The sequence below is a fragment of the Mirounga angustirostris genome, unplaced genomic scaffold, assembly GCF_029215605.1.
Source record: "Mirounga angustirostris isolate CCGP_5_RB_7025 unplaced genomic scaffold, mMirAng1.0.hap1 SCAF_17, whole genome shotgun sequence".
Lineage (NCBI taxonomy): Eukaryota > Metazoa > Chordata > Mammalia > Carnivora > Phocidae > Mirounga > Mirounga angustirostris.
Window position 1 is genome coordinate 42,249,906 of NW_026991725.1, and position 9,861 is coordinate 42,259,766.

The 9,861-nt window shown below is 53.6% G+C and overlaps 1 long non-coding RNA gene across 1 annotated transcript; it reads right to left on the reverse strand.

Annotated features, from left to right (window-relative positions):
- Positions 1–343: 343 nt before the first annotated feature.
- On the reverse strand, positions 344–6,913 carry LOC135362936 (uncharacterized). Its single transcript, XR_010408400.1, has 3 exons — positions 5,206–6,913; positions 4,464–4,601; positions 344–3,418 (listed from the first exon to the last, which is right to left on the reverse strand). It is a non-coding gene; the product is annotated as an uncharacterized LOC135362936 (long non-coding RNA).
- Between the last annotated feature and the right edge of the window lie 2,948 nt (positions 6,914–9,861).

A 9,861-nucleotide genomic window follows, 5' to 3' on the forward strand; every position in this document is an offset into this window, starting at 1 on the left:
CCCCACATCACACTTGGGAGCAAGGTGAAGACACTTTCCAGTTTCGTCGGCAAACCCTGGAGGGAAAGATCTGTGGAGCATGATGCAGCTGCAGAGACCAGGAGTCAGTTTCATGGAGAAATGAAAGGAAGGTTCCAGAACAGTCAGGTGGTCAGGGCCTGTCCGGACCTGAACAGGGGGCCTTCCCTCAGAGCAGGGTCTCCATCAGCACTCCTCACATCCACTCTCTCCCCTGCCTGACCCCATACAGCCCCGAGTCCTGCTGGCCCACGTCCTCCACCCACCGCCGTTATCCCCGTGCCAACCCCCTTGTCTCAGCTCTGCTTCCAGGACATCCCAAACCAACCCAGCTTTTTTTTTTTTTTTAAAGATTTTATTTATTTATTTGATAGAGATAGAGGGAGAGTACAAGCAGGGGGAGCGGCAGGCAGAGGGAGAGGGAGAAGCAGGCTCCCCGCTGAGGGGGGAGCCCGACGTGGGGCTCGATCCCAGGACCCTGGGATCATGATCTGAGCCAAAGGCAGCCACTTAACCGACTGAGCCACCCAGGCACCCCCAACCCAGCTTTTTTTTTTTTTTTAAGATTTTATTTATTTATTTGAGAGAGAGAATGAGACCGAGAGAGAGAGCACGAGATGGGGGAGGGTCAGAGGGAGAAGCAGACTCCCTGCCGAGCAGGGAGCCCGATGCGGGACTCGATCCAGGGACTCCAGGATCATGACCTGAGCCGAAGGCAGTCGCTTAACCAACTGAGCCACCCAGGCGCCCCTCAACCCAGCTTTTTAACAGAGTGGTCTGCAAGCACTTCATAAGAGGTCCGTGTAAATATGTCCGGCGCTGTGGGCCACGTGGCCTTTGGTTCCACAATTCCACATCTAGAAAGCAGCCATTGGCAAAACATAAACTAATGGGCACAGCTGGGTGCCAATAAAGCTTTATGGACAAAAACAGGCAGTGGGCCGGATTCAGCAGAGGGTCACCTTCGCAAAAGGCAACTCTGATGGTGTCACACCCAGCCCTTGCCAGTCCCTTGGGACATGCTTCCTGCCTTTCACACACCTTCCTGGTGTGTCTCCAGATGCTCCCACTCTTATGTCCAACACCCAGTCATCCTTCCAATGTCAGCTGAAAGTCCCCTCTGTAGAGACGGGGCTCCTGACACCCCAAGACCACACAGCCCCCCTCACCTGCTTCCTAGCACCCACACCTTTTCATGCTCACTACACAGTGCTGGGGCTGGGGGGTCCCGTCCACCTCGCCTCACACAACAGGAGGACAGGGTCCACCTCACCCCCACGGTACCCCCAGTGCTCGGCACAGAACAGGAACTCTGTAAGCACATGGTGAGTTAAAGAACAGAAGGATGGAAAGATAAGAAAACCCTAGGTGCTTATAGGGTGGGACTTGGGAAGTGGTACAGTAGCCTCTTTGTGACAAGGAGCAACAAGGAGCTGAAAACGCCATAGGACTGAGAATGTGTGGCGGGAGTTTGTCCAGGAAAGTTCAGGACAAGCTGAACCAAAGCATCGTGTCAATGGGCAGCGTTTGTTGAATCAATGAATTTCCATGCAGAGTGACCCAGCCCGTAAACACTCTGAGTTCAGGGGAAGGGGAGGGTAGGTAGTGTGGACTGGAAGATCACTGGGATGTCGTCTCCTTCACAGAACTCTCCAGCCCAAAGCCCATGCGGGGTGGACACAGATGGGAGGTGTAAGCAGGCCATCCCGTTTAACTCCAGCCAGGAGTTGGGGGAATGGGGAGTGGGGTTAGGGTGGGAAATGAGGCAGGCCACGTCCATAAAGTCAACTCAGGGCCAAATCGGAGGGGGTCCAAGGCCATGCCAAGGAGTCTGGACTTCTTTACGTTAGGTAACAGGGAGCCACTGAATGTTCTTGAGCAGCAGTATGCCATAGAAGTAGCTCTGCTTCTGAAAGACTTCTGTGACGACAATGGGATATACAGGCTTGGAATCTCGGGGGGGGGAGGGTGACAGGGAGGCCTCGGCAATGGTCCAAGTAGAAGACAAGGAGTACCTGGAAACTAGGGTGCAGGAAATAAGGCGAGCAGGGTGAGGGGTGTGGAAGAGAAAGGGCAAGGAAGGGAGACACGGGAGAGGGCCCCACAGAAGCAGCCCCAGTGCCGGTGCCGACAGACTGGAGAGAGACACCAAGATGAAGAACCACAGCGGCCAGGGGCGCCCAAGCCCCGCTCCTTTTGCTCTTAAGGAGTTGGGTCTGACTGGAGATTCACAGGCTCACAGCTGCTGGCTGGCCTCCCGACACCTCTGCTTCTTGGTGCACGTAGCTAGCGGTTAGAAAATACAGGTGGCCACATGTTCAGACGGCAAGGAGCAAGTGATGTGGCACCTTGTCCGGGGTCTTCAGCACGGAGCTCCACTCCCACCATGTCTAGGCCCCCAGGATGCTTTTCTCCTGCAGCTGCCCTTCGTTAGTGGGAACACCAGCAGAAAACAAGAATCAAGACACAGTTCCAATCTGGCGGCGACCCCTTCCATTCAAGGGCCGGGGATGCTTGACAAATGAGCCTCCAAGAAAAGCACAGTCTGCACAGAGCAACACGGTGATGAGCTCAGGACACTGGACATGGCAGCAGGACAGCTCCCCGGGCTGAGGTTCAGCTTCCCGGCCTCTGTGAAGACACAGCTAATGGGTTTCTTGATTTTGAATGGCCTCGCGTCCTTCTCCATCCTGGAGAGCTCCACTTTGTCCAGACAAACCTGTCCCCCCTCCCACAGACTCATGCACGTCGTGGCACGGAGCAAGTGAGCAGATCTGGAAACATGCTCCTGCGTGGTACCTGGTTGGGGGCAGGTGCTGAGGGAGGTGGAGGGGTGGTTTGTGTGGGGAGAGGAGGAAGACAGTGGGAGAGGGCCGGGAGAGCACGCGCCGAGCACTGGAAACCTCTTCTGACCTGATTCTCAGTGGCCTGTTCTGTGAGCTCATGGGGAGACTATAGCGCGGTCTTTAAACCTCCAAGTACCTCCCCCCCACCCCACATGCTCTTGGTGCATCCTCAGTGTTCCAGCCACACATACCAACCCTGGCCAGACTCTAGAAGCCCACCAAGTACAGGCCTGGACACCGAGCGCCGACATTATTCTGTCGTGGAAAACGTTGAGGTCGCCATAAAGACCAGCCTTGCACCATAAGGAAGAACACAGGGGTCATAACGAGCATCCCAAGCCCGCTGAGCAGCTAGCATGGCTGCTTCCCTGGGCGCCTCAAAGGAGGCTCAAGGGCTCTTGGGTCAGCGCGTCAGCAGGACATCGAGGGGCTCGTCTCAGTGGGGCACCTGGTCGGTCTCGGGACACAGGTGACGTCTTCTGGATGCAGTTCCTCAAGACCACACGAGCTCACAAGTCAGAGGAGGGGACAAAGGGCGAGGACACTTTGCTCTTCTGTAAAAATAACAGAAAAGACCCCTAGGTTTAGTGGCCCCAACACAGGCAGCGCAGGGGAGGGACTTACTTTGCTCATGGGTTTTGCTTAAGCTGAGGATTCACTACTACAAGAAGGAAGGACTCACAGTTCCCACAAAAGAAAGACAGACGAGGTCTTAGAAAGGAGTCCAGAGTCTCTCTGTTCCCTAGTTCCTGATTTACGCATGCACAGTGGTACACCTGCTTTCTCCCTCCCTCCCTCCTTCATCCATCCATCTCTCCCTCCCTCCCCCTATCTCCCTCTCTCAGCCTGTGCCCCACCATCCCTACACTGCTTGCACCCCTTGACCATTGCTGCTCCAGGTTGCAGGTGCCCCTGGAGGTTGGCGAGGGCAGCCCAGGTAGGGAGCTCAGACACCTAGATGCACACGCACACACACACACATCCTGCACCCCCATCCCCACCTATCTCTACGTCAGCCACTCGGCCACTCAGGTCCTTCCCAAATGGCTGCGCACATGGCAACCTTATCCACTCAGCAGCCCACAGATTCCTGCCGGGGGCATAAGGAGACGGGGTGCAGGGGGCCAAGCTGGAAACCCACGGCAGCACCTTGAGAGGCGCCAAGGGTCAGGAAAGTGGGGGTGGGCGCCCTGCGTCAGTCTCAGCCCAGCTCGCGGCCTCGGGATGAAAACTGGAAGTAGACAGAACTGTCCCCAGCACCTGCAGGGCCCCAGATCCAGCTGGGAGCAGGGAGGTCACCTCGGGGCAGCCAACCAGGGGTCAGTGGGCTTTTAACAGTAGTCGCTGGATTGTGTTCAAGTCACATCTCCCAGCAGCCCGGGGGGGAAATGCTGGACTAAGGTGCTGTTCTGTTTGTTTTAATTTAGGTGACATCCACTTAACATAAAATGAACCATTTTAAAGCATACAACTCGGTGGCTTCACAGTGCTGGGCAGACACCAGCTCTATCTCACTCCAGAACATTCTCAGCACCCAGAGGGAGCCCCGGCCCAGTGAGCAGTCAGTCCCTCCCCGCTTCCCCGGCCCCGGCCACCTACCGGTGCTCTGCGGTCTATCCGCACGCACCTGTCCTGGACATCTCACACAGGGGCCGTCACACCGCACGGGTCCTGTGTGTCTGATTTCTTTCTTGGGGCGTGTTTCCAGGTCCATCCATGAGCAGGATGTCGTCAGGGCTTCGTTCATGGGGGAAGAACACAGGCTCACTTTTTCTCACCCCATAGCGGCGGCTTTTGAAAAAGCACTCAGGCAAAGCAAGAAAGGACAGTGCCGGGTCACCCACAAGCGCCCTCACAACTTCATTTCCCCAGAGGAGCAGGAGGAGTGAGAGAACCTAGAGGACAGGGCTGCCGGGGGGACGGGAGGCGGCGGCAAGTCTGGCAGCGGGGAGGCTGGGAGGCAGCAGGGGCACGTCCCTGCTGTGCCGACCTTCACCGGCCCAGGACAGGTACGGACGTGCTGAAGGACAGATAGGCGCCGCCCGAGTCACCCTGGCTGGAAAACACCTGGGTATTGCTGAGCCGGAGAAGCCAGCAAACCTGCAGGCCAGGCCCTGGCCCGGGTCCCTGCCCGGGTTTTTGCAGGGCAAAGCCATAACCGCTCAGGGCTCCGCTTGCCTCTCACAAGAACGGGTGCGTTGGCAAGGGTTGGAGTACCCTGGACTGGGGCTCTCCATGGCCCACTCTTCACCCTGTTTACACCTGGACAGGTAGAGCCCAGCCTCCCGCCCCTCCCAGGCCCATCCGGCACTGTGAGCCATTGGCAAAACCCCAAACGCACCCCTCATCACCACTTGGTCTCTCATTCCGTGTGAAGACTCTCCGATCTCCAGCAGTCATCTCTAAACATGCAGAGGTCCCAGGAAAGGAAATTCAGCAGCGTAACCGGGGTGAATCTGCAGACAGGTGAGACTGGGCCAGGTGACAGGTAGAGGACAGTGGAGCTGCAGGGGGCGCAAGCAGCAGAAGGTGAAAGAGGAGACAGGCAGAGGACCCAAGGGTGCAAGGACTGCCCTGCTGGGATTTCCAGGTGTGTCCAAGGCCAGCTTGCCTCCCTGAATGGGGAACATTGTGTCGCTCTGCACCTGGAGGTGCCTCCCACCACCCAGGAGGGGTGCAGAGTGCCCTGAGCACCTCTCCCCAAGCCAACCCGGCAATGAGCGTACCTCCACCCCACTCCCATCTGAAAGTGCAGCCCCCTCCACCACCGAATGCAGGTGCTGGCCGACCGTTCTTGACTCGAGCCTTCAATTCCCCTGTCTGCCCGTCTGCATCTGCAATCCTAGGGAGTATTACAGGCCGCCTCTCCACCCTGCAACATGCTAGGTGTTCATAAGCGATGATTGCATGCCGTCCTTCCAACAAGCCTGCGTGCTATTACAGATGGAGAGACTACCACTCAGAAAGGGAACCCAAGACCCACGCTCTCTCCTGCAGACTTCCCCCCTCCCACCCTGAGAACATCATCTCTGTCTCCAGAGTCCTCTCGACACTGAACTATTTATCGCCTGCATGGAATGCTGCTGGGCTTCTGCATGCCGGGCCTGTGCCCGTGGGCTGGAAATACAGCTGTAAACAGGAGCTCACGTTCTAGACAAAGAGACAGAAATCCAACAAGGTAATCTCAGATTGCGGTAAGTGCCGCATGAGTCAGGATAGTCTACACTCGCGCAGGCCCAAACAAAGCCTGAAAGCTCAGTGCTTTGTGGAAAGGTCATTTCTCACCTATGATCAGTGTGGTTCAGCAGCCCCACCTGGCAGCTCTCCTCCTGTCAGTGACTCCGGGCTCCAGGCTCCTTACGTCCTGGGCTCTTCCGTCTTACACAGGTGGTGTGGAAGAGGAATAGGGGGTGTGGACGGTCCCACAAGAGGTTCTGTGGCAAGGTCTGGATGTGGCGTCTGTCACCTCTGTCCACAAACTACCGGCCCCAACCTAACTGCAAGGGAGGTTGAAAAACACAGTCTTCTTCGAAATCTAGGAAGACGCAAATGAAATGGAATTTGATGACCACAGGACATTGTCTCTACCGCAAAAGAGTAAAGGAAATAAACAGAATGATAGAACAGAAAGTGGCTGGGATGAGCAGCCCATTTTAGATGGACGGGCCAGGGAAGGTCACTGTAGGGCGTGACTTGAGGGAGCCAGGCAGGAGACAGCCTTCCCATCCCAGGGAACACACAGGCAAGTGCAAACAGTTGGTGCCCGAAAACAAGAGGCATGTTCAAGGGACAGAAAGGAGGTGGGCAGGAGCAGGCAAGGGAGAGGGGGAGACAAGAGGTTGGCCATGTAAGCCAGGTCAGGTGGGCAGCCCCAGTACATGTCAGAGTCACCTGAACCCTCTCCCAGGGACTCTGACCTAATTATTCTGGCCTGGAGCCAGGACTCAATTCATTTTTCTCTTTAAGAAAATAACACATATGCCCCAAAGTGCACAAATCATAAATGTGTGTTCAATGATTAGTCACAAAGTGGACCATCCATGCACACATCACTGAGATCAAAAAGTAGAATATCACAGACCCCCAGAAAGCCCCCTCCTTCCCCAGTGACTCCCCCTTCCTCCTCCCCAAAGATAATTACCTCCATGATCTTGCCTGTTCCTAAACTCTGTATGAACGGGATAATACAGTTGACATCCAATTTTGTGCCTGGGTCCTTTCACGCTACATTATTTCTGTGAGGTTCATTGAGTATAGAGGTGCTGTTATGTATCCCCCTACATGAATTCACCAGTTTTATTTGGCCCTACTCCTGTTGAAAGGCTTTTGGGTTGCAACCCATTTGGAGATATTAAAACGATGGTGCTGTGCTCACTCTCTAGAGCATGCACCTTGGTGCACTGGTGTGTGTACATTCCTCAGCAGATGTCTAGGAGTGGGGCAGCAGGGCCCCAGGGCTGGCATATGCTCAGCTTCAGGAGATTGTGCTAAACAGCTTTCCAAAGTATGAATGTTCAGTGGTCCTCTATCTTTACCAGCCCTTGGGGTCACCAGTCTACTCATTTTAGTCATCCTACTGGGTTAGAGCAGTATTTCCGTTTGCATTTCTCTGACGACTAATAGGACACTTTGTGAAGTACTTGTTCAAGTCTCTTACCCGTTTTCCTGTGAGCCCCTTTGCAAGTCATATCTCCAGAAACATCTCCTGTCTTGTGCCTACCTTTCCACTCCCTTAATCGCGACTTTCGGTGAACAGGAGCCCTTCGTTTTAATATAACCTCATTTGTCCATCTTTTCCCTTATGGTTAGTGCTCTTTGTATCATGAAAATATTCCAGATAGTCTTCTATATTATCTTCTAGAAGGTAGAATGGACCTCCATGTATGGTGTGAGGTAGGGGTCAAGCTTCCTGGTTTTTTTTAGGTGGCTATCCAACTGACCCAGCACCATTGATAGCAAAGATCATCCATGCCACCTTCTTGAAAGGGCCACCTTTGCCTCATATCATATGTTGTTTACCCATATATGCTGGGTGTGTTTCTGGGTTCTCTACTCTGTTCATTGGTCTGTTTGTCTAACTTTCTATTCTATTTTTTTTTTTTAACCTCCCTTGGTGACTCTAACATGTAGCCAGGGTTGAGAACCACTGATCTAGGACCTTGCAGTTTATGGTAATAGGTTTGAGTGTTAGTCTAAATGCAAGTATGTAGATGCCCAATAAGGGATTTTCAGAGGAAAAATAGATTAAAATTTGAGACGTGGGAAGAGTGATGCCAGAACCATGGGGAAAGGTCCGGTGGAGTGGGTGGGGAAACTGGGTAATGGGCCGAAATCCAAGATGCTCCTATCAACCCATGCTGCTCCCTACTCCTTCTCTTCTCCCTTCTCCAGACTTCCAGATCCACCCAAACCAAAGTGCAAAGAAGCACCGACAAAGACCAGAAGGAAAGTTTCCTGCCTGGGTGACCAGCCAGGCTTACGGAAATCGGATCCCACTTGCAACCAGTTTATTCTCAAGTTGCCATGGCACATCCTGTAATTAATGGCTAGGTTTTAATTAAACATTGATTAGCCACTAATTAGTCTAATGATTAGTCCTGGGGAAGAGACAGGGCTGTCAGACCCCATAAAGGAGGTAGGGGGAGATAATGAAAGATTATGGCTTAGGTGGAAGTGCTCTTCCTCCCTCCCTCCAAGCCAAATGTTTTCTATGATTTTGGTCTATTATAAATGATGCTTTCAATGTGAATTTTTCTAATCAGTTTGAGTCTTATGAAGTCCCAGGCGACTAGTGCAAGGAAGATTGAATCTATTTGCCTTTTCATCAGATTTCAGCCTCTTAATGTAGCTAAAGAGCCTTTTCCCACTTAGAGAGGAATTAGTTTCTGTCTCCACAATGAAGTCATCCTGGGCTGAGGCCGTCCCCCTCCCACGTCCTTTGTGGGGGCCCAGACCTTGCCAAGGACTTCTGAGATGTGAGTGTAGCAGGGCTTCTCCCCCAGAGCGGATTCTGCAAGCACCTGATGCCCCAGGTCACCCTTCCCTCATTCCCCGACCCTCAGTCCTCCACCAAAAAGAGAGGTTGGGTTGCTGCACATGGACACAGCTAACCAGAACTGCATTTGAAGTTACCCTGTAAGAAGTTAACTACGCGGTAAATCTTCGCAGGAGGAGACACAGTATGATGATATTGGTTAATCATCCCCAGTGTACCTTTTGTAAGTTTGGGTTTATGCACAACAATACAAAACTCCCATAAAGCCCTGTGCTGAGCACAAAGCTCGGGAGAGAACAGAAGCATAAAACCTGAAATCCAGAGAGGGCTTCAGGCCGGGGGAAGACGCCCGCTCCCGAGAAGGCAGGTCCTGCCGAGGAACACTTACCAGCCTTGAGAGTCTCAGCATTTGCCTGTGGGGGCTCCTGGTGCTGCCAGAAACACCCCAGCCAGGGTCGGAGAAAGCCTAAGAAAGACTTGGAAACCGAAAGAAACACTCATGCCGCCTTTTTTGTTTTTTAAGATTATTTATTTATTTACTTGTTTGACAGAGAGAGAGACAGCGAGAGCAGGAACACAAGCAGGGGGAGCGGGAGAGGGAGAAGCAGGCTTCCCGCGGAGCAGGGAGCCCGATGCGGGGCTCGATCCCAGGACCCCGGGATCATGACCCGAGCCGAAGGCAGACGCTTAACGACTGAGCCACCCAGGCACCCCTCATGCTGCCTTTTTTTTAAATTGTAGTAAAATACACATAACATAAAATTAGCATTTCAACCGTGTATGAGTGCACAGCTCAACGGCACCAAGTACGTTCACGTTGTTGAACAACTGCCACCACCGTCCACCCACGTCCTCGCCATCCCAAAGCAAAACTCCGTGTCCACTAAACATGAACCCCCTCCCGCCTCCCCCAGCCCCCGGCACCCCCTCCATCCTACTTTCTGTCTCCATGAATCTGACGACTCCGGGGATCTTGTATCAGTGGAATCTTACAATATTTGT